Source organism: Mesocricetus auratus, unplaced genomic scaffold (assembly GCF_017639785.1).
Source record: "Mesocricetus auratus isolate SY011 unplaced genomic scaffold, BCM_Maur_2.0 Super-Scaffold_100006, whole genome shotgun sequence".
Classification (NCBI taxonomy): Eukaryota; Metazoa; Chordata; class Mammalia; order Rodentia; family Cricetidae; genus Mesocricetus; species Mesocricetus auratus.
In genome coordinates this window covers 69,630,335-69,655,850 of record NW_024429190.1, presented here as the reverse complement: position 1 = coordinate 69,655,850, position 25,516 = coordinate 69,630,335, and the positions used below count along the sequence as shown (strand labels likewise).

The window sequence follows — 25,516 nt, the reverse complement described above, 5'->3', positions numbered from 1 at the left end:
TCACAAGTGTCTTTTTAACTCCAGTGTGGCTCACACTGCTGAAAACACTTCTGTGGATCTACAGGAGGCAGAAGGGAGTGTCCCAACACAGCCATCAAGAAAGAAAAAAGCCCCTTATCACATTTACCAGTTAATGGGGGAGAGGGTTCCTTTGGGCATTTTTCCATTGAATAATAACTTCTAAAAATATCACCTTCTTAGCCCGGCGTTGGTGGCGCACGCCTTTAATCCCAGCACTTGGGAGGCAGAGGCAGGCGGATCTCTGTGAGTTCGAGGCCAGCCTGGTCTACAGAGTAAATTCCAGGGCAGCCTCCAAAGCTACAGAGAAACCCTGTCTCCAAAAACCAAATATAGGGGCTGGAGAGTGGCTCAGAGGTTAAGAGCACTGACTGCTCTTCCAGAGGTCCTGAGTTCAATTCCCAGCAACCACATGGTGGCTCACAACCATCTACAATTCAATCTGGTGCCCTCTTCTGATACGTAGGCAGAACACTGTATATGTAATAAATAAATAAATAAATCTTTTTTAAAAAACCAAATATATATATTCTAATTCCTCAGAGAGCCAAGTCCCTGTTCAGGCAGTGGCTCTGCCTGTCTGGTCCATTCAGGATTCAGAGCGGGAATCTAAGTGTCTTTCTTGGGTGTTCCGGGGTCATATGGGAAGCCAGGAAGTAATTTTACAAACTGTGCCCGGTCCTGACAGACTGGCTGGCTCTCTAAGGTAATATTTCCTGTTTGACTCTGGATTCTTTGACTTTAGAGGTCATTTGTGATCCAAGTTCTGTCAGACATTTTTAAAGGCAGTACACTGAAAGATCAGTTCACATGACCAATCTTCAGAGGGTTTCTTGCTTTGCCGTTGGTGAACTTGTCAGGGCGGGACGGGGTGGGGAGAGTTAAAACATTCCACACAAAACAACCCAGCTATCTCAAACCGAAGTATCATAAATCAAGCCAAAAGCACAAACTAGGTGCTATATGGACCTTTTTCCCTAAAATAAACAAATACATCACTAAGAGCAAACAGAGCACAGTTAAAAAAATCTTTGCCTAATGCATTCTCCTCGATTCTTTCTGAGCAAATGCCACAGAGAAATGGACTCGCAGAAACCCAGCTGACTCCAGGTGGCAGAAAACTGTTGGGAGCTGTTTTGCTTAGAGATAAGATCACCCTCCACCCCTCTACCCCCACTGCCCCTGCCAGCCTTCACCAGTAGCTTTAGTAGCTAAAGGCCCTTCCCATAAACTTGATGTAGGTTCTTTGAGTAGATTGCCTGAAATTGAGGGGAAAAAAAACCTACTGTTTTTCACCATCACTACCAGCAGTTTAAGCAAAGACCACAGGGGAACAAGGAGAATACTCGTGGCAACCACAAATATTATTACCTCACAAATATCATTACCTATTAATGCTCCTTATTGGTGGGTTCCCTTTTCCCAACCAATGAAAAAAACATGACTTCCAGATTTCTCTCTTGTCTGTCTCTTGTTCTCCCCCAAACCAAATTCCCTCAAAGACAGTAAGTTTTTGCTTTAAAAAGGTTCTGGAAAGTGAGAACATTTTTTTTCTCTGTCTATGAGAAATGAAATTAACGGAAAACCAAACAGAAACTCTGGTAAAACTTCTATGGTGAATGGTTAAATATTTACAACCTACGAACCAGTCCATCTGAAAACAAACATACAAGTGCCTGGCTTCCTTCCCTGTCTCGGGGATCAAGAATGTTCCCTTGCTGAGAGCTGCCATTTTGTTGACATTCAAGTAAAAGATTTGGCTCCAGGGAGATGTGGGAGCGAGTGCATGAGACACAGTCTGGCGGACCATTATCATAACAGATGAGTTCATCCCACACAGCTATGCCTGAAGACGACGAATGCACAAAGAGGGCCCAGAAAATAAAATACTTTCCCAGCTCAGCCCCGTGTCCCACCCCAATGGATGCCTTCACCAACAGAGCCCAAGCCCCAAATAATCACATGTTGCCAAACAAGAGTCCCAAGTCACCACACAATTCCACAAGCCTCTAGTGCTATGAGTAAGCGTGAGAGGATTCCATAGCAGGCGAGGGGAACCAAGGCAGGGGGCAAACATGCCAGGCAGACAGAGCTCAAGTTTTATTAGAAAGGGAAGGGGAGGAGGAAAGAGAAAAGAGTAACGAGACACAGAGACAAAGGGAGAGGACAGAAGAGACAAGGGAGACAGGAAATGTCCTGCCTACCCCAGAGGAACCACTGGGAAGAGAACATAAGTGGGCCGTCTTTCTTTTAAAGGGGTGGGTCCTTTGCACCTGGGCTGACCAGGATACTGCCTGAGTGCATTCTGTCAGGTGACAGGGGCAGGCCAGCATAATGCCTGAATCCTTACAACTGGGGTATCAGACATCCCTCACAAGCGCTCACAGTGATCAAGCACCTTTCCTTGTGTTTACTGTTGGTTTGTTTGATTGGTTGGTTGGGTTGTTTGGTTGGTTGGGTTGTTTGGTTGATTGGGTTGGTGGTTGTTGGCTGGTTGGTTGGTTGGTTGGTTGGTTGGGTTGGTGGTTGGTTGGTTAGATTGTTTGGTTGGTTGGGTTGGTGGTTGGTTGGTTAGGTTGGTTGGGTTGTTTGGTTGATTGGGTTGGTGGTTGGTTGGTTAGATTGTTTGGTTGGTTGGTTGGGTTGTTTGGTTGATTGGGTTGGTGGTTGGTTGGCTGGTTGTTTGGTTGGTTGGTTGGTTGGGTTGGTGGTTGGTTGGTTAGATTGTTTGGTTGGTTGGGTTGGTGGTTGGTTGGTTAGGTTGGTTGGGTTGTTTGGTTGGTTGGGTTGGTGGTTGGTTGGTTAGATTGTTTGGTTGGTTGGTTGGGTTGTTTGGTTGATTGGGTTGGTGGTTGGTTGGCTGGTTGTTTGGTTGTTTGGTTGGTTGGTTTGGTTGGTTGGTTGGTTTGGTTGGTTGATTGATTGGGTTGGTGGTTGGTTGGCTGGTTAGTTGGTTGGTTGGTTTGGGTACAGGGGACCATGCCAAGCACACTCAGTCTTTGAGCCATACCTTCAGCCCTCCTTTTGTTCTCTAAAGCCCAGTGTCTATCCTGTTTTCTCCGTCATACCCTCATTGAGGGTTCCAGTTCCTTTCCAGAAAGGATCACACTGTCTCTTGTGATATCCACCAGCCCCATCCTGCATTCTCCAACAGTGTGAATCCCAATGTCTCCACCAAACTCCCATTGACTCTCCTCAGGCGTGTGACTCATTTTTATACTCCTTTGCTCAACGGCTTCACTGCCCTCTTTGTGGGAGGTGTGTACTCTGGAATTAGATGGGTTGACACAGAAAACCACATGGTCCGTGTCCACGTTCAGTGGCACAGACATGTAGCACCACTGTCAGGGCTAGAAATGATCTTTCTAGCACAATACAGAGAGCAGTCACGGAAGTGCAGGCCTGGAATCCTGGGGAGGAGGCTGAGGGGGAAGGACTGCAAATTCAAGGCCTGAGTAAGTTACTGAGACCTTGTCTCAGATTATAAAAGTGAGGGAGGGATAGCTCAGTGGTAAAGAGCTTGGCACTCGCAAGGCCCTAATGATTCTTTCATGACAAAAGCAAATACTACAAAACATGTAGATTAAAAGTTAAATTAGGATATGTTCTCAGTGTCCTTGTAGAAACAAGGATAATTCTTTAAAAACAACTCTTGTTTAAGAAAGGATGGCATGGCCGGGCGTTGATGGCACACACCTTTAATCCCAGCACTCGGGAGGCAGAGGCAGGTGGATCTCTGTGAGTTCGAGACCAGCCTGGTCTACAAGTCTACAAGAGCTACTTCCAGGACAGCCTCCAAACTACTTCCAGGACAGCCTCCAAAGCCACAGAGAAACCCTGTCTTGAAAAACCAAAAAAAAAAAAAAAAAAAAAAAGGATGGCATGAAACAAAGGTTAAAAAGATGATTACTAAATGCAATATTCAACCTAGGACTCAATTTTTTCTGTACTAGAAGAAAAAAAGCATGTTACAAGTAAAATTAGTGTATAAGCTGACAGAAAAGAATTCAGGCAATGGGTTAGATAGATACTGGTATCATTTCAATGTTAAAGTTCTGGTAGTAGGGCTGGAGAAATGGCTCAGAGATTAGAAGTGTCTGCTGCTACTCCAGAGGACCCAGGTTTGGGTCTCAGAACCTACATGGCAGCTCCCAACTGTCTTTAGCTACAGTTCTAGGGAACCCAATGACATCTTCTGACCTCTGTGGGCCTCAAGCAGGCATGTGGCCCACATCTACACATGCAGGCCAAACAATCATGCACAGAAAACTAAAAGTCAAATGATTTTATTGTGCTTTTTGTTTTTGTTTTTCAAGAGAGGGTTTCTCTGTAGCTTTTCAGGATGACTTGGAACTCACTCAGTAGACCAGGCTGGCCTCGAACTCACAGAGATCCCCCTGTCTCTGCCTCCCGAGTACTGGGATTAAAGGTGTGTGCTACTGCCACCACCAGGTAAAACAAATGATTTAAAAAATTCCTAGTTGTTAATTATGCGGAGGCTATGAAAGAGGTTATTTGTATTGGTAGGAAATATCCACAGGAGGGCTTAGCTGCAAAAGAGTCCCTGCCAATAACAAATATAAAACAAGAACTCCTCGGCTTCAATAACCTCATCTCCCAGTCAACATTTCATACATTTACCTAAAACTGAACAGACAGACTGCTCTTTGATCACCTCACCTCGTCAAAACTCTAAATCTCCCAGGATACAAATGTGAAACACTTCCACGCTTTATAGAGTGACGCCATTCAACTAATGCAGTCACTGCCCCAAGAACAGACACCCCCTTCTCCCAGGACCTGCCATTAACTCGACGCCTACATCAGTAGGATATGCACCATGGCAACTCCTGCAGGCTTCCTCACTGGACTCCAACGATGGGCTCACACTCAATCACTTCTAGAAGTCTTTGTTGTGAAGCAGCTGCTAAGCAGCAGGATGATTTACTTTCAGCTTCTAGCAAGATCTGTAAACAGCATGACAAATGGAGAATCCCAAAGCCCCCTTCTGCCTGAAGATCCGCTAATACACCGCACACAGCATCCGCTGGCATAAATCGTTCCCTTCATGTCAGAACTGAAAGTTCCCAGTGCTCCTGCCAGCCACCTTCCTGTTGACTGTGGGAGAACAGGCCAGTCAAAATCAAAGGTAACAGCACCGTGAGACTGGACAGCGAAGGTTCAAAGCCTTCAACTGTGCCTTTGCTGGGAGGTGGCACTGACAATTGATACCAAGCAAAGGGACTTGAGCCCAGGAGTCCAAGACTGACCCAGGCAATATAGAGAAAGGCGGGGGATGGTGGTGCCCACCTTTAATCCCAGGTACAGTGGGGGGGGGCAGAGGGAGGCAGAGCTCTGTGAGTTCAAGGTCAGTCTGGTCTACATGACAAGTTCAAGGCCAGCCACAGTTACATAGTACAACTCTGTTTTCTAAAAAGGGGAGGGGGGTATATACTATATTTACTATAAAGATAGTAAGTTTTATAGTAAAATTTGTGGTACATGCATCTCACTACAATTGGAAACAAACCCCAAAACAAGAGAAATGACTATTCCCCTGCCTCCTCTCCAGATTATGTCCTTTCATGGACCCAGAATGGCTTTCTCTTCCCTTAAAGATACAGTCAGGTTTGAAGGTAACTTCCATCAAAGTCCTGTCTTTTTTAAAAATCTTTCATGCCAACCCACATGCTGGTGTCTTCTCAATACCATTCAAGAGAATTTTACCCAAACCAAGGAGTTGTTGATGAAAAAAATGAAAATATTTTGATGTGACCTTACCACTGGCCTCTATTTGAGTCTGTCAACTGTGCCACACATTAGCGGTTGACAGGAAATGTTTTCTGTGAACTCTGCATGCAGACTCCATCCCTGACAGCATAAAAGATCCAGTTTCCTTGGCAATGAGTAGACTCTGTGTTTACTTACTATAGAGAGAGTTGAGGACCCCTAATTTCAATTTTCTAACAGTCCCAGTCATTTGGGTAAGGAACAAATTGGCTCTACAGAAGGAGAGGAAGGAGAGGCTGGGTACATTTATGTCTGAGGTCATCACAGAAGAGTCTCCCATATGGGGCACAGGGATAAGTGGGAACGGGGAAATGTTGGGCACTCCTCCAACCCCTGGTGGTAATCGTCCTTTCTCTCTCTGGCCTTCCCCCTTTCTGGGGGAGCTGCTTGATTTCTTGCTTGCTTTGCTTTGCATGTAGTCTAAAAGGCAACGGACTTTGTAGTTACTCTCTTCCAAGATGCCAGGATGACTGAAGTCACACAGATTACTCTCTACATTAGCTGGCTTTGGGGTACTTATAAGGTAATAAAAGCTAACCCGAAATGTCATTGAAATGTCATTTGTCTATTTGATGTGAAGCCCCACCACCACCCCCAGGCTTGTAGCCAGCACAGAGCTCCAAGAACCTATTGAGAACACACCCTTAAAGGGGACAGAGGAACCCTGGTCTTTTCTTGGTCTTTTTGGTAGACTAGGACTAAGGCGAACAGTTTGTTTATCGGAGACAGCCTTCTTCTGTGAGTCAGCTCAGCTTTGAGGAAATATATAGGATCGGGGAGCCTGGAAACAAACCGTGATTTGCATTGAGTGGCACGCTCCTGTTATCAGGCTTCATATGTGGCAGCAGGGTCCGATAGCAGAGTACATGTCTTAGTTACCACATGTGCAGCAGGAAAGGCTTTTAGCAGAAAGTATGCCAAAGGTCATACTAGAGATAAATCAGGCATCCAGGCTTAGAGACAGATTTCAGATAAGGTCAGTCTGAGGGTGTTGGATCCCCTGGAACTGGAACTACAGACAGTTGTGAGCTGCCACATAGGTGTTAAGAATTGAACCCAGGTTCAATTCTCCGGAAGGGCTACCACTGCTCTTAACTGCTGAGCCATCTCTCCAGCCCTGCCATGACCAAGTTTTAAGAACCCCTGTATTGTGGGTAGTGTTGCTGCTCACAGCTGGCTTTGCACCTACATCATCTTTTGAGCTGGACATCTTATGGGTGTGAGCTAGGATGCCCTGCCTTAGGAGACAGACAAGCCAGCCACTGCGGGTAGAGTAGCATTGGCTCTTTTGCCTCTGGTGGAATATTACTTGATACTGCCATGTCTGAAGAGGCTTATTCTAAGGAAGAGCAGGCAATTTAGTTTGTGAAATCTGGGAGTCAGTTCAGAGTGGCACCGTGCCCTGAGAGAGCACGGATGAAGCTCCAGGAATGACTTCATGTTACCATCATTTCCCTCCTTTGAAAAACTGATTCCCGAAAAAAGCCTGCCTCTTTCTGCTCCCTTAACTTTGCCACTCTTCTCAGAGAGAGAGAGAGAGAGAGAGAGAGAGAGAGAGAGAGAGAGAGAGAGAGAGAGAGAATTCCTGATAAGAAAAAAACAAAACATCAAGGCTGTTTAAATTCCAATGAGACCAATTCATCATGCAGTATGGGGAAAATCCTTCCTACTCCCCAGGTAAACGATGGCATCAGGACACAGACTTAGGTGTGTGAGCATGGAGTCGGGGGAGGTAGGGTATATATGTGCATAAAGTCAACTGGAATGTGGAAACAGAGGCGAGAAGTAACTATGATAAAATTCATCATTAAGGTTTGCAGGCTGGAGGGGTGGCTCAGTGGGTAAGAGCACCTGTTCTTGCAGAGGACACAGGTTCAGTTCCCTGCACCCACAGTGTTTAACCCCAGTTCCGGGGGATCTGATGCCCTCTTCTGACCCTCTTGGGCACTGCCCATGTGATACACACATACGTGCAGGCAAAACACCCCCACACATCCAATAAAAATACATACATATTCAAGAATAATAATAAGGACCTGTAGGAGGTAGATAGTGTTTGGCTGCGCAATCTAAATGTACTTTATGCCACTGAGTTACAAACCTTAAAAATGGTCAATTTAAGTTATGTGTATTTTACTATATATTTTTTTAAAAAGAATGAAATCATCTCCAATTCTTCAAGCAAGTCCCTTCCTCCACTCTCACCCACATTGGAGAACAAACAGGTTGTGTTGCTAAAACCCCTTAACGGTTTATCATTTGGACAAAGGCTATGAACTTGGATGGAGTCAGCAGCCCACTTTTCCTGCTGCCGGGGACTTTGTCCCACACTGGCTCCCTTGTTTATTTGTGAGGCCCTGCACGGAGACTGCATGACCCAGCTCTGACTCTGGACCTCGGGAGATGGTGTTGAGGTGGGGCTTGAGGGGGAGCAAGCCCAGGGCCATCTGTGGGCAGACTAGAGGCACAATAAAGTGAACCCCAGGTAACAGCAAACGGAGGCAGGCGGCAAACGGGTTGCCCGGTGCATCTCACTGGAAGAAAGCACCACAAACCAAGACTCTGTAGGAGAGTGGCATGTGTGACTGGGGAAAACAACCGGGGGGGGGGGAGGGGACCTACAATTGTCGAAAAGAGGTTTAACCCTGAGCTTCCATAGGAATTATGTAAAATGCTATCCACTCTATTCCTATCCTATTTGGGTTTGCTGTTTGTTTTGCAGATTTAGGAGCAGGGTCTTTGGTTGTTTGTGTTTTGTCATTGTTGGTTTTTGGTGTTCCATTATCTTTACCTTCGAGTAAGAAAAAAAAAGTACTAAAGATTACTGAAATCCACATTGGGAGTCTATCACCACCTTTGGGGAAATCCAAAATCCCCCCAAATCGAACACCTGTGGCTTTGCTAAACAAATAAAGCCTGAGGTTGAACTCAAACTGTGACAGGTTGTCACACAACGAGGACCCAAGAGAACACCTCAGGCACCTGCATGACGCGGTGTTTATCTGTGGCTCTACAGTAAGGAAGGCCTGCCTGCCTGCCTGTGGGCTTTGGTCTGACAGATGACGGTCAGGGCTTGAGACTGTATCTTCCTTGCCCTTATGAAGGAAAACAAACAAGCAGCTTGCTTCCTCCTGTCTTGTCTGGTGGGTTCCTCAAGCCCTTCTTCACTTTTGTTCACCAAAAGCTAAATGGAAATAAGGCACAGTGCTTGGCAGGTGGCAGGGACTGCCTGGGACAAGTTTGCAGAGCCAGTCTTCCAGCTAGGAGCAGGTACAGGGACAGCAACTCCACGGAGGGCTTCTGTGCAGTTCACGAAGGCTCTGCAAAGGCTCCAGTGCTGGATAATTCTAGGATTTCCTCTTTACTAAAGTGGTGGGGCGTTAGATGGTAGACTTGCCTGCTTACCGCTGTTCGTGGCATCTATTCGATTCCATTGGAAAGTAAATGCTCACAGTTATTTGTCTTGTTGCTTATATTTAAGAAGAAGACCGGTTTCCAAAGACTCTAAGATAGATTCTGGGAATATCCCATAGCAGTGGTTCTCAGCCTCCCTAATGCTGTGACCCTTAGTACAGTTCCTCATGTTGTGGCGACCCCCACCCACAAAATTTTCCTTGCTACTTCATAAGTGTAATTTTGCTACTGTTATGAATCATAAATGTAATATGTTTTCTGACTTTAGGCAATCCCTGTGTAAGGGTTGTTTGACCCCCAAAGTGGGTCACAACCCATAGGGTGAGAGCTGTTGTCCTCTAGGAACTATAGGGAACTAAGAACCTGGAAGTTTTATCACGTGGCTTCCTGGGATGGAGATAAAATGGCTGTGCATTGCCATCAGCCACGGGGAAAAGGGAATGCAAGCTTCCTGAGAAGCACTGTGAGAGAAAGGAACTTTTGTTGGCTCCCTCTGCACTCAGGGAGTCCCTAAATACAACCACGAGCTTTCAAAAGTGAGGGGCATACTGGAAACTGCTTTCGTGTTTATGGACGACTGCGTGATCGTAACCACTGTCACTGAGTCAGCTGTTGTGATGAACACCATACCAATAACATTTGCCAGAAGCATCAGAACTCGAAGCAATGGATAGAACTCAGGCTGTTAGGCCTATGCTTGGGTCCTTTGTAGACGGTGGTAAAATACACCTAATATTTACTTACTTTTATTTTTCTTTCTTCTGTTCCCCTTCTCCTGTCCCCCTCTCCCTCCCTGCCTCCTTCCCTTCCTTTCTTTGCAGAGTCTCACATAGCCTTAAATGGAGTCAAACTTGCTAGGTTCAAGGATGATCATGACGAGTCTCCCACTTCCTAGTCCAGGGATGACAAACATGCTATCACACCAGACAGTGTAGTGCTGGGAGTTGAACTCAGGCCTAGGCAAGCACTCCACCAACTGAGCCACACCCCCAATGTGTGTGTATACTAGTAACCCTACACACTCACAAAATTCTTAATCTTGCCATATTAAATTAACATGGGCTGAAGAGATGGCTCATAATAGCTAAGGGCGCTTGTTGCTCCTGCGGAAGACTGGGTTCAGTTCCCAGCACCCACACGGTGGCTCATAACCACCCATAGCTTCAGTTCCAGGGAGCCTGACACCCTCCTCTGAACTCCATGGGCACCAGGCACACATGTGGCACACATATGTATCTACAGGTAAAACACATAAAATTTTTAAAAAGGTATAAATTTTAAAAATTGATATCTGTACATTAACTCCCTATCCCTCTGTTTCTGAATTGATTACCATTCTTCCTGTCCATAGGAATTTGACTCCTCTGGGCACATTATATAAATGGAATCACACAATACTTACGGCTTATGCATGTATGTGTATGTGGTTGGGTTATCTGGGTGAAATACTACTGAGTGCAGCAATGTCCTTAAAGTTTATTCACATTATAGTATGTGTCCGGATTTAGTTGTTCATTTTGGGGGTTTTGTTAAAGCTATTTTAATATAGACAAGCACCAGGAAAAGGAGGAAAAGAGGTACTCAAACAAAATGAAGCACAGCCAAGAGCGTGGGCGTGGGCTCCTGGAACACAGGCTGCGCAGAAGGAAGACTTACCCAGGTGCGGGTGGGGACTCCGCCAGGCAGACTTGCCTGAACTAATGTTTTAGGGCTGATGATAGCTCACATGTATTCTTATGCATATGCTCATCCTCTCAGCCTCTGACGGTCACTTGGGTTGCCTTTATCTTTTGTCTACTGTGATTAATTCAGCTATGAACAGAACATGGGTGTACAAATATTTCCTTGAATGTCTAATTTCAGTTTGGTTGGGTCTATGCCTAGAAATGCATAAGGTAGCACTGTGATCATGTGCTATTTTAAAAAAATTTTTGAGGGAAAATTGTCCTTTTTCATGGTGTTGCCCAATTTTACATCCAAACCAACAATGTTCTAGGGACCTAGTTTCAGCACATCCTTGCTGAAACCTACTATTTTCATCTTGAAAACCTAAAACATTATTTATTACTTGTTGTGGGTGTCACCATTGTAATGGCACTGTGGTGGTTCTTGGTGGTTTTCTTGAGTCTCTGAAGAGTGAGTGAGTATCTTCTAATGCTCTTACTGTTTGTACAACTCTGGAGAATCTCCATTCACGTTCTTTGGCCATCCTTAGACTTTTCTTTTTCTTTTGAGACAAGGTCTTACTATATAACTCCAGCTGGTCTAGAACTCTTTGTATAGATCAGGCTGGATTCAAACTTACAGAGATCCATTTGCCTCTGACTCCCAGTGATGGGATTTGGCCATTTTTTTAAAATCAAGTTGTTTTGTTTCTGTTTAATTCTAAGACTTCTTTAGGTGTTATGATTATGAACCCCTTATTAGATAGATGATTCCCAAATATTTTCTTATACACCTTGAAGTTTTTCATTTGGAGTCTGAGAATTTGGATTTCTAACAAGTTTACATGTGACCTTACAGGTCCAAGATCCAGGATTGTATCCTCCCTCCCTCCCTCCCTCCCTCCCTCCCTCCCTCCCTCCCTCCCTCCCTCCCTCCCTCCCTCCCTCCCTCCCTCCCTCCCTCCCTCCTTCTTCCTCTTGTGCTGTGTTGAGCCCAGGACCTGTGGCTTGCTAGGCAAGCACTGTACACTGAGCACTAACTCACTCCATCTCACACTACTATTCTTACTTTATCAAGCAGGAAATAGGCCCTCAAAATGGTGGCTGAACTTACTCAAAGTTGTTTGTACTGAAGGCTAAGGCAGGGCTTTCACTTCAGGTCTTCTGACCTAAGACAGGCTAACTCAACAAAACCTCTACCTAATATAATATAAGGTTCCCGGAGGCTACAATGAGCAGTCTAGTGGATTGAGAGAAAGGGTGATGTTTTCAAGCTTCTGTTCATTTTCATCAAAACTGCAATGCCAGAGCCATTTCCTTGGATGGCATAGTCTGTCTTCATTAAGATGAACTGGTAGTAGAACATTTTCCTAGCATGCAGGAGGCCCTGGGTTCAATCCAGGCACCAACGGAAACAAGGGGTTGATAAATGAGGGATTACTCTAAGGCAACAAGGAAAATGATGGCATCTGGAGTTTGGCAAGCTGGGGAGGATGGGTCGATGTAAGAGCTAAATGTTTATCTTTAATAGGTTAGGCAGGTGTTGGGCCTTTCTCCCAAGGTTGACTGTGTTTGGACAAGTCCCTGATAACAGCTCTGTGTAGTCAGGTTCACAGCTGGCCCATCTGGGGCTTCTCTGTGTACAGGAAGAAAAGGCATGTCCCAGGTTGTAGCCAGCACTTGAGGTGCCTGGCCAGGCCAGCAATGGGAGTGTGGTCCACACCTAGGCCCTGCCGGTAGTGAACAGCCTGTCCATCTAGATAGTCAAGTATTCTAACACAACTTTGACAACTTAATACAGTACTGGTCAGATGGGACGAGGAGAGCATCTGGCCTCCTGCTCAAAGAGGGGGGCGGGGTTGTGGTAACCCCATGACCGCGATGCTTGTTTTGGGAATTTACCAACTAGGGTTTGAACTTCACCACACTGATGACCAAGTTGTGGTTTATTCTGACATAAATAGCTTGCTACTCTTATCTTTTATTAAATATGAAGGAAAGAAAAAAAACCTACCCCTCATGGAAACTAGACCCAACTTTATCCTTGCAGAACCTGTAGCTTTGTATTGGACTTCACAGCTGCAAACCCCAGAACATGGTGATTTGTAGGCGTGTGAATAGAAAGTGTGGAGGTCCCTGGATGAAGACATGAGCTGTGTTTGTCTATTTGTCTCTAGATACTGACATTCCCTGGGGCCACCACAACAAAACCAGAATTAAGATGCAAAATGAATTCAGGCCCTTCCTTTGCTATCCCAAGCCTGGGAATCTTTTCAAATTTAAATGAATATCTGTCAAACTAATTAAGAGGAGATGTAAAGCTCTTGTTCTGAGCTCATTAGAGAACAACTTTCTGGTCATAAATTCCTCAGTCTCCACGCTTGCTTAAGATTCCTGGCTTTGTTTATTTCCAGTTTGGCCTGTTCGCTTCCCAAACCCAGAAAACCCACAAAATATGCATTGGATCAAGTTTTAATTCTATAAAACCAGAAATGGTGAGAGGTTTGTAAGGGATGCTTTGCAACTGGAGTAAACAGCAGTGACTATTTACATTTGAGAGGCATCCCTCCCAGATGTTTCACACCAAAGAGAACACTGCAGATCTCAAATGTTTCCTGCACGTATTCATATATGTAAATTGGACTCTCTCTGTCTGTCTGTCTCTCTCTGTCTGTCTCTCTCTCTCTATTTCTCTCTCTCTCTGTCTCTCTCTCTGTCTGTCTGTCTGTCTCTCTCTCTCTCTCTCTCACACACACACACACACACACACACACACACACACACACACACACACACACAACCAGACTGGAAAGAGGACTCAGTGATTAAGAACACAATGTGCTGCCTCTGTAGAGGACCTAGGTTCAGTTCCCTGCACCTACATGGTGCCCTCTTCTGATCTCCAAGGGCACCTGCAGACATGTGGTGTACATAAAGTCACACAGATACGTACACTAAATAGAAAACTTAAAATAAACAAATCTTAAAAGTTGGAAATTGGAAAGGAAGAGATAGAGAGAGGAAGGAGAGAGAGAGAGAGAGGGAGAGAGACAGAGGGGGGGACAATAAAAATGGGTCAGGACAGCTGATTTGCAACATTGAGGAATGGAACAAGCTAAACATCTGTGTATTGAATTGTGCCTCTTACACATTCTTTAGGCTCTGAAATTATTATTAAAAGCAAAGCTAACTAGGCATATCTCTGTGAGTTTGAGACCAGCCTGGTTTACAGAGTGAGTTCAGGACAGCCTCCAAAACAATACAGAGAAACCCTGTCTCAAAAAACAAAACAAAACAAAAAAAAAGTAAAGCTAACAGTAGTTATTATAATTTCCACCAAGGGCCACATTTCATAAAACATGGGTTTTTATCCACCTATTTAAAAGTCAGATATGGGAGCTGGCTCATTGATTAAGAATGCTTGCAGCTTTTCCAGAGGACCCAAGTTCAATTCCCAGTTTCCACACCATAGTTCACAACTGCCTGTAACCCTAGCTCTCAGGGGTCCGGCACCTTCTTCTGGCCTTTCCATTCTTGATGTCTTCTATCATGGTTTTAACTGAAGTTCACTTTGCTACTGCTGTCTAGGCCAGACCATGTCACTGAAGTGAAATGGGGCTGCCTGATCGCCCTACAAACAACAGCCTCTCCCCACACTCTCATCCTGACACAATTATCATTATGGAAACCTTACTTTTGGAAACCTTACTTTTGAAGCCGGTATTTGAGCATTATGAGGATGCTCAAGTCCAGAACAGTTTATTAATGTGTACATGTGATACATTGTTCGCTACTGTATCAAAGTGCACCTCCTCTGACCATGTGGACATTCAGTTGAAGGAAACAAAACAAAAGAAAAACAACAAAGTGACATGGACATGTCAGAGACAAACTGTCCTAGAGATCAACTCCGTCACATTTTCGATTCTACAGATGAGTAAACGAGTTGTTTATTAGAAATCCAACCCCAAATCAATAGAATATAATCCCTAGTGAAAGGTTCAGGCATTACGCTGGCCTGCCCTGAGTTGCACTCAGGCAACACTCTGGCCAGCCCAGAGTTCTGTGAGAACCATGCAGGTGCAAAGGACCCCTTTAAAGGACTGACCCCTGCCTGCTTATGCTTTCTTTTGCTCTCTCTTTTACTCTCCCTCTCTCTCTCTCTCTCTCTCTCTCTCTCTCTCTCTCTCTCTCTCTCTCTCTCTCTCTCTCTCTCTCTCTCTCTCTCTCTCCTTATCTCTCTCTGCTCTGCATGGGTTGGTTACCTCTCACCTCCCTTTCCCTCCCTGGCCACCAATAAAACTCCACGTGGGATCATTGAGTCACGGTTTGTGTCTCGTTACTGGGTAAACCTAGACATTTTAACAACATTGGTTCCCTGACCAGGAACCTAGACATTTTAACAACACCTAGAATATTATCTATTCATTTATTTTATATTTAATATGTGTGTACCTGACACTGTTTAACAATTACCAACATCAGTGCTTGACAGACCAATAATTTCTAGTATTTTCAAGGCATTCTTCAGATGGCTGGTTCTTATTTGAACATTTTAGCAAGGAAATTTGACTCTCAGAGTTTTTGACCAGGTCCTGTTGTTTATAAGAAGGAGTTTAAATGCCAAGCTAACTGTGGGTAAACTCCAAAGCAGTCATGCATCTTTACTCAGGATAAGATACACAGTTAGGAAATAAGGTGCGAAGTCAAAACTAATAAAACCGTCTCTGCCGTCAAAGCTATAAAACCATCTCTGCCTATTTGTGTACAGCATTTTACTTTTATCTTGCTATAAAAAGATAAATACAATAAATGTTATAGGCCAGCAACTGGACAGAATACATGCATAGTATTTGCCATCAGTATCTTTCCAAAAACAACATTACTACATCCCCAAGTATTACATGTAACAGGCTACACAGGTCAGAACATCCTCTTCCAAGACAAACCAGAGGTTCCAGTTTTAACACATGTCTTCTGCTGCCTAAAGATGGAGTTGCCTCAGAGGCCTGGGAATCCAAGATGCTTCTTTCCTTCTAGTATTTCTCTCTCTCTCTCTTTTTTTAAAGATTTATTTATTATGCTGCCTCTATGTATGCCTACAGGCCAGAAGAAAGCACCAGATCTCATTACAGATGGTTGTGAGCCACCATGTGGTTGCTGGGAATTGAACTCAGGACCTTTGGAAGAGCAACCAGTGCTCTTAACCTCTGAGCCAACTCTCCAGCCCCCTCCTTCCAGTATTTCAAATGACTGATGTACACAGCAGGACAGAGCCCAGGGTCATAAATCGACACATCACTGTCTTGTTAGTTCTAGTTTGTGTGTCTGAGCGCACATGTGGGTGTGTGTATCCCTGTGGGTGAGCACATTCCATATCGTGTGTGTGTGTGTGTGTGTGTGTGTGTGTTCACCATAGCATGTGTGAGGAGGTCAGAGGACAACTTGTAGGAGTTGGCTCTCTCTGGTTCTCTCTTTCCATCGTGTGCATCCTAGAAATGGAATTCAGGTTGTTAGTCTCAGTGGTAAGTGCTTTTATCTGCTGAGCCATATGGCTGGCCTAAAATATCTTCTTAAAAGACAAGTGTTTTACAAGGCATGGTCACACACCTTTAATCCCAGCGCTTGGGAGGCAGAGGCAGGTTGATCTCTGTGAGTTTGAGGCTAGCCTGGTCTACAAAGCAAGTTCCTGGTCAGCCAGGACTGTTACACAGAAAAACCCAGTCTCCCCATCCCCCCCCCCCACAAAAGACGAGTGTTTCAAGGAACATGAAGTAATCTAAAGCAAGTTTGCCTGTATGCCACTTTGGACATGGAACAACTGCAATGACCCAGACATCACTCCCACACATAGTAGAAACATATAATAAAATACAATGTGATGGTGATGGCAGCAACTCCAGAAACAACTGAGACACAGTGAGGGCTTACTGTGACATGCATCAGATCATTTAATCCTTATAACTATGTCTGAGGATGATGCCATGACTTTGATCACTTCAAAGATAAGGAAACCTAGGTATCAGAGATGATTTCCCCAGAGTCACCTACTCAGAGCATCTGCTAGGACTCGAATCCAGCCCTTCTGGGTTAGGAATCTAACCTCTTAACGCAAATGCACGAGGAAGCCAGAACGTCCATCACTCTGCACCGTATTTGGTAAGGCAGTGTCTCTCTCTTACGCTGGGACTTACTAGTTCAGCTAGACTGGCTGACCTCAGGGATCCCATCTCACCTCCATAACATTGGGATTACAGGCACCAGAGTATAATGAATTCTGGGGACTGGACTGTGGTTCCCATAATTGCGTGCTAAGCACTTTACTGACTGAGTCTTCCTTAGCCCTCAACTCCCTAATTCTTCATTTCATTTTCACAGTGAACTTTGCTGAAATACCTGAACCCACAATGACGTTACCATAGACAAACTATCTGTTTTCCTACAAGTTAACCAAGAGGAATTCAACTTTAAACTATCACATAGTAGATTATTAACCATGCTGGGTTTGGTGGCACATGTCTGTAAAACCATCACTTGGGAGGCAGAGGCAGGAGGATCTCTGTGAGTTCAAAGCTAGCTTGTCCTATATAGTAAGTTCCAGCTAGCTTACAATACATAGTAAGATACCATCTTAAAAAGGAAAGAAAAAAGGATTATTAACTGTACATCTTTTGAAAAAAAGCCATCTTACAGCCAATCGGACATCAGCAATGGATTTCCATTATGCATAGAATATTCTTCACACTTACGTTACTAGTGAATTGTTGACTTTTAGAAACTCACCAGCTCTGTGACTTATCTGACAGGGGAAAGACGTTGAACTGGATGAGGATGGTTCAGGGGAAGGGAACTAAGAGTGAGTTCAGGGAACGTGTGCTACCTCCCTTTATCTACCTGCAAGGGGGACGATGCCCCTGCTCTGTGGGCTGCTCTAGAAGACAGCTGATGTTGGAGGTGAGCCCTTGATGCTATAGTCTTCTCTTGCATTACTTCGTTCTCATAATTCCTTATTTTGTACATATTCGAGACCAGTTTTAAACACAAAAATCACACAGGCACACAGGCACAGACAGACAGACAGACAGACAGACAGACAGACAGACAGCACACACACACACACACACACACACACACACACACACACACACACACAATTGTATCCTAACAACCCAACTGGCTTTTTCTAGAGTCATTTCCATGCTTTCTTTCAGGGTGAGCATATGGAGACTTGCTCATATCACACTGGGTCAGTAAGGGGGGGAGGGGGGCTCAGGTTTTGGAAAACCCTGAGGCCCATTTCCGAGTTTGATTACACGGAACCTAAGTTCGCTAATTCCATTTTGCTTTAATCAGCTCAAACAGTGGCCTCCCATAAACCCTTTTACAAGCACACACCCTTTGGCTTTATTTCCTTGGAAAGTAAACAAGACTCTGAATCTACCCAGCTCAGTTCTTTCCTGATTTCCCTTTTCTTTTTGAGCTATAGTTTCACTGATGTGGCCCAGGCTGGCCTAGAACTGGAGACCTCCCTGCCTCGGCTTCCTAGTTAAAGACCATGTCCCACTTAATCTGATCACTTCTAACCAACGTATTTTCTGTGAGCCCCAATAGGTGTAAGTCTTAATAAAATTATGCGCTTTATCACCCTAAAAAAGAAAAGACTATTTGCCATAATTAAATTTCATCTTGCCTTGCATGCTATGCACTGATATACCCCACTAATGAAGAACTGGGTCAGGGTAATCTCTAAGAAGTGAAGCAAAATCATGAAAGCTAACATGGCTTCAGATGGCACTCACTATGACATGCATGTTCTTATTTATTTTATTTTTTCTTACTTTCTCAATAGAGACCAATGTATGACCAAGGGCTTACTGTGTGCTTTACAAGACTGAAAATCTGGGGAGGAACGCGATTTAGCATTTCTTCCTTTTTTTTTTTTTTTTTTTTGAGGTAAGCTGATATTGACAGGGCTTAATTTTCTTCCAGCTATTCTTAAATTCCCTTTCAGTATCATGACTGGTACTTATCTCAGGGCTTGGGGCAGTAATCACAATAAATGGCTTGAAAATTCAGGGAGAAACGGAAGAAATAAGCAAAACAGGCCATGGCAGTGCCCCTGGCTAGCTTCAGGCTTGGCAGGCATTTGAAAACCCAACTTTCCCTTTCCTTGGAGGAGTGTTGAAATGGGCAGGCATCTCCTAAGGGCCTCTCAACTCTGCTTCTGATAACACCAAGGAACAGCTGTGTGTGCATCGGGCACTAAAGAGAACAGAGAAGGGACTGCTTGGCCACCCTGGCTGTTCTTGTCCACCTACAGTCTCCCCAGAATCTGCCTTGATTTGTCTGATAACTGGAGAACTGGACAAGAAGAGACTAAACCTGTAGGAAGGCAGAAAAATTCCCTACACAGCCTGGGAGACATAGTTTCATTATCAGAAAGCAATGGGAGCTACTTTCTTCTTCTTATTTTTTTTTCAAGATTTAATTTTTTTATTATGCATACAATGTTCTACCTGCATGCATGCCTGCGCACCAGAAGAAGGTATCGGATCTCATTACAGATGGTTGTGAGCCACCATGTGGTTGCTGGGAATTGAACTCAGGTCCTCTGGAAATACAGGAAGTGCTCTTAACCTCTGAGCCATCACTCCAGCCCCAGAAGCATAAACTCTGTGTGTGTGTGTGTGTGTGATGTATATGATATGTGTGAGTTCAGAGGCACCAAAGCTCCATGGGAGTTTCCTATCTCTACCTCCTTGTAAGAACCCTAGGACTGAAGACACCTGCTACAGTGTCCAGTTTTTATATGGGTCCTGGGGATTGAAACTCAAGTCCTCATGCTTGTGTGGCAAGTGTTTTGCCCACAGAGACACCTCCCCAATCCTAACCCTGTATTATCCCAGCCACTTGAACAATGTCACTTCCTGAATTCTCACTGCTCCCTGTTTTATGGGTGAGATAAAAACACACCAGAATTTCTTTTCAGTTACATTAAGCCATAAAAGCATTTTTTTAATTGTGAAAACATAAAACAAGAACATTTCTAAAAGCTTCTATATCATACCTATAGGCAATGAAAACTGGCAGGACCATGAGGAACATTCCAGGGCAATGACCAAAGTGCATGATAAGACAGTTTCTTGATAAGAATATTGAAGTACATTTTTTGGTGCTATTAACTATTGGCACTACAGACTGGAGTCAACAGCAGTCTTAGTTGACTACTGTTAATTGTTAATGTAACAGCAAATGTAGCTTCTGTAGCCTCTAATACTTAGCAAAAACATCTTGGTCATGTGACAACCAGCCACCATGCCTTTTTCCTCATGGTTTCTGCAGCTTCAGGATCTGTTTTTCCATGCCACGTGTAATCAGTACAGTCTCTCCAGGCCCGTCAGGAGGGAGCACATGATGTCGGCAATCTGCTCGCTGACTCACGTGGCAATCAACTGCTTCTCCTGGGCCAACCCACAAAGAAGGCTATACAGTTGCCATCCAGTAGATGTCTGTAGCCTAAGGATGAATTGAAGGCTCACAATACAGATCAACTTGTCTTTAAAAAAATTATTTAGCTTTATTTATGTGCATTGGTGTGAAGGTGTCAGGTCCCCTGGAACTGGAGTTACAGACAGCTTCAAGCAGCCACATGGGTGCTGGGAACTGAACCCCGGGTCTCCTGAAGGAGCAGGCAGTGCTCTTAACTGCTGAGTCATCTCTCCAAGCCCCAGATCAACCTTTCGTGTTGTCTGAAACTGACCTTCATAACAAGAACTGCGGCAACATTGGTCACTTGCAGCAAGAACGGGGCACTGGCAATAACTGTAGATGAAGTTCCATGTTGACAGTGTTCTGCCCAAGACCATCATGACAACACATGGCAACAGGAAGAATGCTGCTAGCTAAGTACAGTATCAAAATCAAAAGGCCACTTTCTGCAGAAAGCATGGGAAGGGCTCTGGCATACCCTAGGTTTAGCATCCGCGTTGAGGTAGGTTCTCCCGGTGTAGCAGCCTAGACTGACTTTGAATCCACTCTCCTCCTGTCTCAGGCTTCCATGTAGCTATGATTGGAGATGTGCGGCTCCATGCCTGTCAACACTATGGTTTGGAGAGTTAGAGATGAGTGTTGAACAGGGAGGATTTTGTGTTTCTTTTGGGGGTTTACTGGGACCTGAGTCTGGATGTAGAGCACGCTAAGTAAGTGTTCTACTTAACCTAACTACAAGCCTGGCCTTTTAGTCTGGAAAGAATAAACAAGGGTGATGAAGTAGCTGGGTATTCTGTGTGTCCTATTTTGAATGGCCTGATTTTCTGTTAGGGGTTTTGCTCTAGTTGAAAGAAATCCTAACCCTAAAGACAGCTATGATTTCCTTTCATAACAATTGGTCATTCTTTGAAGGGACACAGGGCAGGACCAGGGTGTTTTTCCTGTGGCTCTAGAGCTGGTACTGAGCCTTCCTTTTAATCTTTAACCACAACACTTACATAAGGAACTTTTATTATTATTCAGCAGTGAGAGAGCCTGACCACACACTGTGCCAAAGTTCTTGGGTTTATCAGTCCTTGCAGGATTATGACAACCTTCCACTGGGTAGCTAAAGCAAGAACCCTAGGACCCATTTTGCTTCCCCTCACCCAGCTGCCTGTCACCTCATCATTCCAAGGATCAAATGCACCACTGTCCCTTGCCCTAAGTGTAAGTTATGTCCCCACTGTTCCTCACTCAGATCAATCTTCTCTTTCTGGTTTAGCTCCAGATTTTCCCAATTCAAATCCACCTTCCAAAATGAAGCTCACGGTTGGGGATGTGGCTCAGGGGTAAAACAGTTGTCTCGCCTGTACAAAGCCCTGGGTTCACTTCTTATCACCATAAAACCAAAACCAAATAACAAGAGACACAACAAAATGCAGCCAGCATGGTCTTTACAAAGCTAGGTCTGAAGCTATTGTCTCTAAGTCTTTTCTATTTCTCACTTCCGGTCCTGCTTACTTTCATGAGCACCCCCAAACAGATTCCAGGGAGGGCAGCTGCACCCAGACAGGCCTACTACGGCTCATTAGGCACCTGTGCAAATTAGGAAATGACATCTCTAGACCAGGAAGCAAAGCCTAGGCTAGATTGTAGCAATCACTCCCACTTCCTGGGCACCTCCACCCCATTTTTTGTTTTGTTTTGTTTTTGTTTTTAGCACATTGCAAATGAGCCATTTGCCTACATCCCTGACTTGAGGTTCTTGACACACATCTCTCGGCCTTTGAACAAGCTGCCGACTTTATCTAAAAGACCTTCACTTCCAAATCCAGAGTCAAACTCAAGACCCAGTCCTTCTGTAAGAAGCTTCTACTGGGGCTGGGGAGATCGCTTAGTGGTTAAGCACACATGCTGCTCTTTGCAGAGGACCCAGGTTCAGTTCCCAGCCTGCACATGCTGGCTCACAACCATCTGTGGTTCTCCCCCGTGTGATATCTGCGGGCCCCAGACATGTGGGGTACCTATATGCGCAGGCAAAACACTCATTCATTTAAAATAAATCTCCAAAATTTTTTTAAAGAAGCTTTTTTTGTTGCTGCTTTGATGGTACTGGGATTGAACCCAGGACATCATGAATACTAAAGACATTCATTATCACTGAACTGCTTCCCCAGCCTTCACATTTCTGGATGTGTTTGTATGCAAATGTTCACGTGCGTGCATGTGTATATGTGTGCCTACGGATACCAGAGATCGACCTTGTTTTGCTTTTTAATTTTCATATTTATTTTTTATGTTTACAGGTATGCTGCATGTATGACTGTGCACTGTGTACATGCCTGGTACCTGGTGCCTGTGGAGGCCAGAAAAGGGTGTCACAGGCTTCTGCAACTGGAACTCCAGATAGTTGTGAACCACCGTGTGGACAGCAAGTCTTCTTAACTACTGAGCATCTCTTCGGTCCTACCTCTTTTTTCTTTCTTTCTTTCTTTTTTTTTTTTTTGAGACAGGGTCTTTCACTGGCCTGGAGATGTCCCATTGGGCTAGGCTGGCTGTCCAGCAAGCCCAGGGCCTTGCCTTACCTGAATCTGCCTCCCCCAGTGGTGGCTTTACAAGTGTGCATTGCTATACATTCTTAGACGAGTTTCGCTTATCAAACTCAGTGCTGACTGAGCTGTTTCTTCAGCTCTGCCACATCTATCTATCTATCTATCTATCTATCTATCTATCTATCTATCTATCTGGTGTCTGTTGGAATCATAGGTTTTCTAACCTATTCCCTACATTAGATACTGAATTCTCTGGAAGCAGGGCTGCGTGACTATGAAGCGGTACCCAGGCGATTATAGAAACTTGCTCAATGCCGAATGAACACTGCCTCCTGCTTTCTTCGGCTTGTCACAGGGTAAGAGGGAGGCCTTTCAGCCACCCCCACCCCAGCAATTTGGAGATTAGGCCATGAGGTCTGCTTCCTCATATCACATTGTCCTTGCTCAAATCTCTAGAAGCCAGACCTCATTCAGCAATTTCTTCATTAACCTATGATTAAGGAGAACAAGCATCTAGGATTTCAGCTTCCTGTCCCCTCCTGACAAGTTCACTAGTACATCTGTCCCTGACTATGCTGTCCCTGCCGGCTACGCCCAGCCCGCCCGCTTCTTTCTCCCCCTCCCTTGCCTTAGTCTACTGAACACGAGTCTCCCATTGGATTTAAGGTACACGGAATTTACGGCATCCACTACTTGCATACACTTTGGATGTTTTCTTAGTAGGTATGTTTTAAAACATTGTTTTTTAGAAAGCAATATATATATTTTTCACTCCCTGGCCCTCTATCTATCCCTGGACATAAGAAGAAAGTCCATTTTCCCACTTATATACTATGTGAGTTCAATACCACTTGAGACTTGTTTTTTGAGACAAGGTTTCTCTGTGGCGTTGGAGGCTGTCCTGGAACTAGCTCTTGTAGACCAGGTGGTCTCGAACTCACAGAGATTCACCTGCCTCTGCCTGAAAGCAATATTCTTGCTGACTTACAGACTTAGCATCTTACATGGGACTCTTTATCATTAATCCAGCTGGCCTGTCTCTGATGCCCACATGATTCTCATTCACAACTTTACTTAATGTTACTGGTCACTCCCAGGTCCAAAATTCTCATCTATGTTAGTCATCCGAAAAGAACAGAGGTACCAGATTTTTTAGCTTTTTGCCTTAGTCATTTATATATCTTGTGATAAATGTGTTTTCTTTTTGTTGTTGTTGCTTTTACTTTTTATGTGTATTGGTGTTTTGCAATGGGTGTCAGGTCCCCTGGAACTAGAGTTATAGACAATGGTGAGCTGTCATGTGGGTGCTGGGAATTGAACCTGAGTCCTATGGAAGAGCAGTCAGTGTGCTCTTAACTACTGAGCCATCTCTCCAGCCCATGATAAATGGATTTTCTATCTATCTATCTATCTATCTATCTATCTATCTATCTATCTATCTATCATGTATTCAGTGTTCCGTCCTCATGTATCCCTGCAGGCCAGAAGAGGGCACCGGATCTCATTACAGATGGTTGTGAGCCATCATGTGATTGCTGGGAATTGAACTCAGGACCTCTGGAAGAGTAGCCAGTGCTCTTAACCTCTGAGCCATCTCTCCAGCCCGATAAATGGGTTTTCTAATTGGATGGCCTTCTAAGCAGTTACTTTAGGAAGGACTGAGAAGACACCAGATGTATACAGTAGAAACAGAAGTTACAGTCTGTCTCCCACATTGACTGCAGCAGAACATGGCCCCATGAGGCCTTTGTTGAAGGGCTGGGGTTGAAACTGTCTTCCCCAGCCATGAGAACCAGTCAATTCACTGCCGGTGGAAAGTGCAACAGGACCCAGGCTGTGAGTCAGATGGTAAGGCTCCAGAGCTGTGAACGCAGGAGGAGAGCCCAGTGGCAGCTCCTCAGTGACCCAGAGACGTGCACCAGCAAATACCAGAGGACAGGACTGTTGTGGTTGTTGTTACTGCAAATATTCAAGTGGTATTGAACTCACATAGTATATAAGGGGGAAAATGGACTTTCTTCTTATGTCCAGGGATAGATAGAGGGCCAGGGAGTGAAAAATATTGTCAGGTTCTCCTTCATCCCCACCCAATCTGGCACCACTCCTTGTCTGATGAGGGTGTCTGTCCCTCTAGACATCTCTCTCTAGGTGTGTGTGTGTGTGTGTGTGTGTGTGTGTGTGTGTGTGATCAATGATGAAATGATGCATATAAGCATCCATTCCTCATTTTTATCTATAATCAACATAACCCAATGTGTGCATGTATTTGTTGTGTGTGTACATACACACATGCATTGGGAATGCAGGTATAAAATCAAGCAGAATGCAGAACCTCAAGATGACCCTGTCCCAGAGTCACTACCTCAAAAGGAAGTGACTCTGTCTTCTCCTAAACTCAAACTATAATAAAAGAGTCCAGAGAAGTGCTTTGGCCTGCCTGGCCTACACACTTACCCATTTGACATGGGCCCCTGTGACTGAAAAGTCATTCAACAGTCAAGTGTCCCTTCTTCCCTCATGAGTGTAACTCTGGCTCTCTTGCAGTATCAGACCAATATGAGCTCAGGACACTGGATCTTTCTATGACCCCAAGAGAGTCATGCTTCA

At 44.6% G+C, this 25,516-nt stretch overlaps 1 protein-coding gene across 2 annotated transcripts in view; it reads right to left on the bottom strand.

Annotated features, from left to right (window-relative positions):
- The window catches only part of Shroom3 (shroom family member 3), a 259,365-nt gene that overhangs the window by 110,240 nt on the left and 123,609 nt on the right, over window positions 1-25,516 (bottom strand). The window lies entirely within an intron of this gene.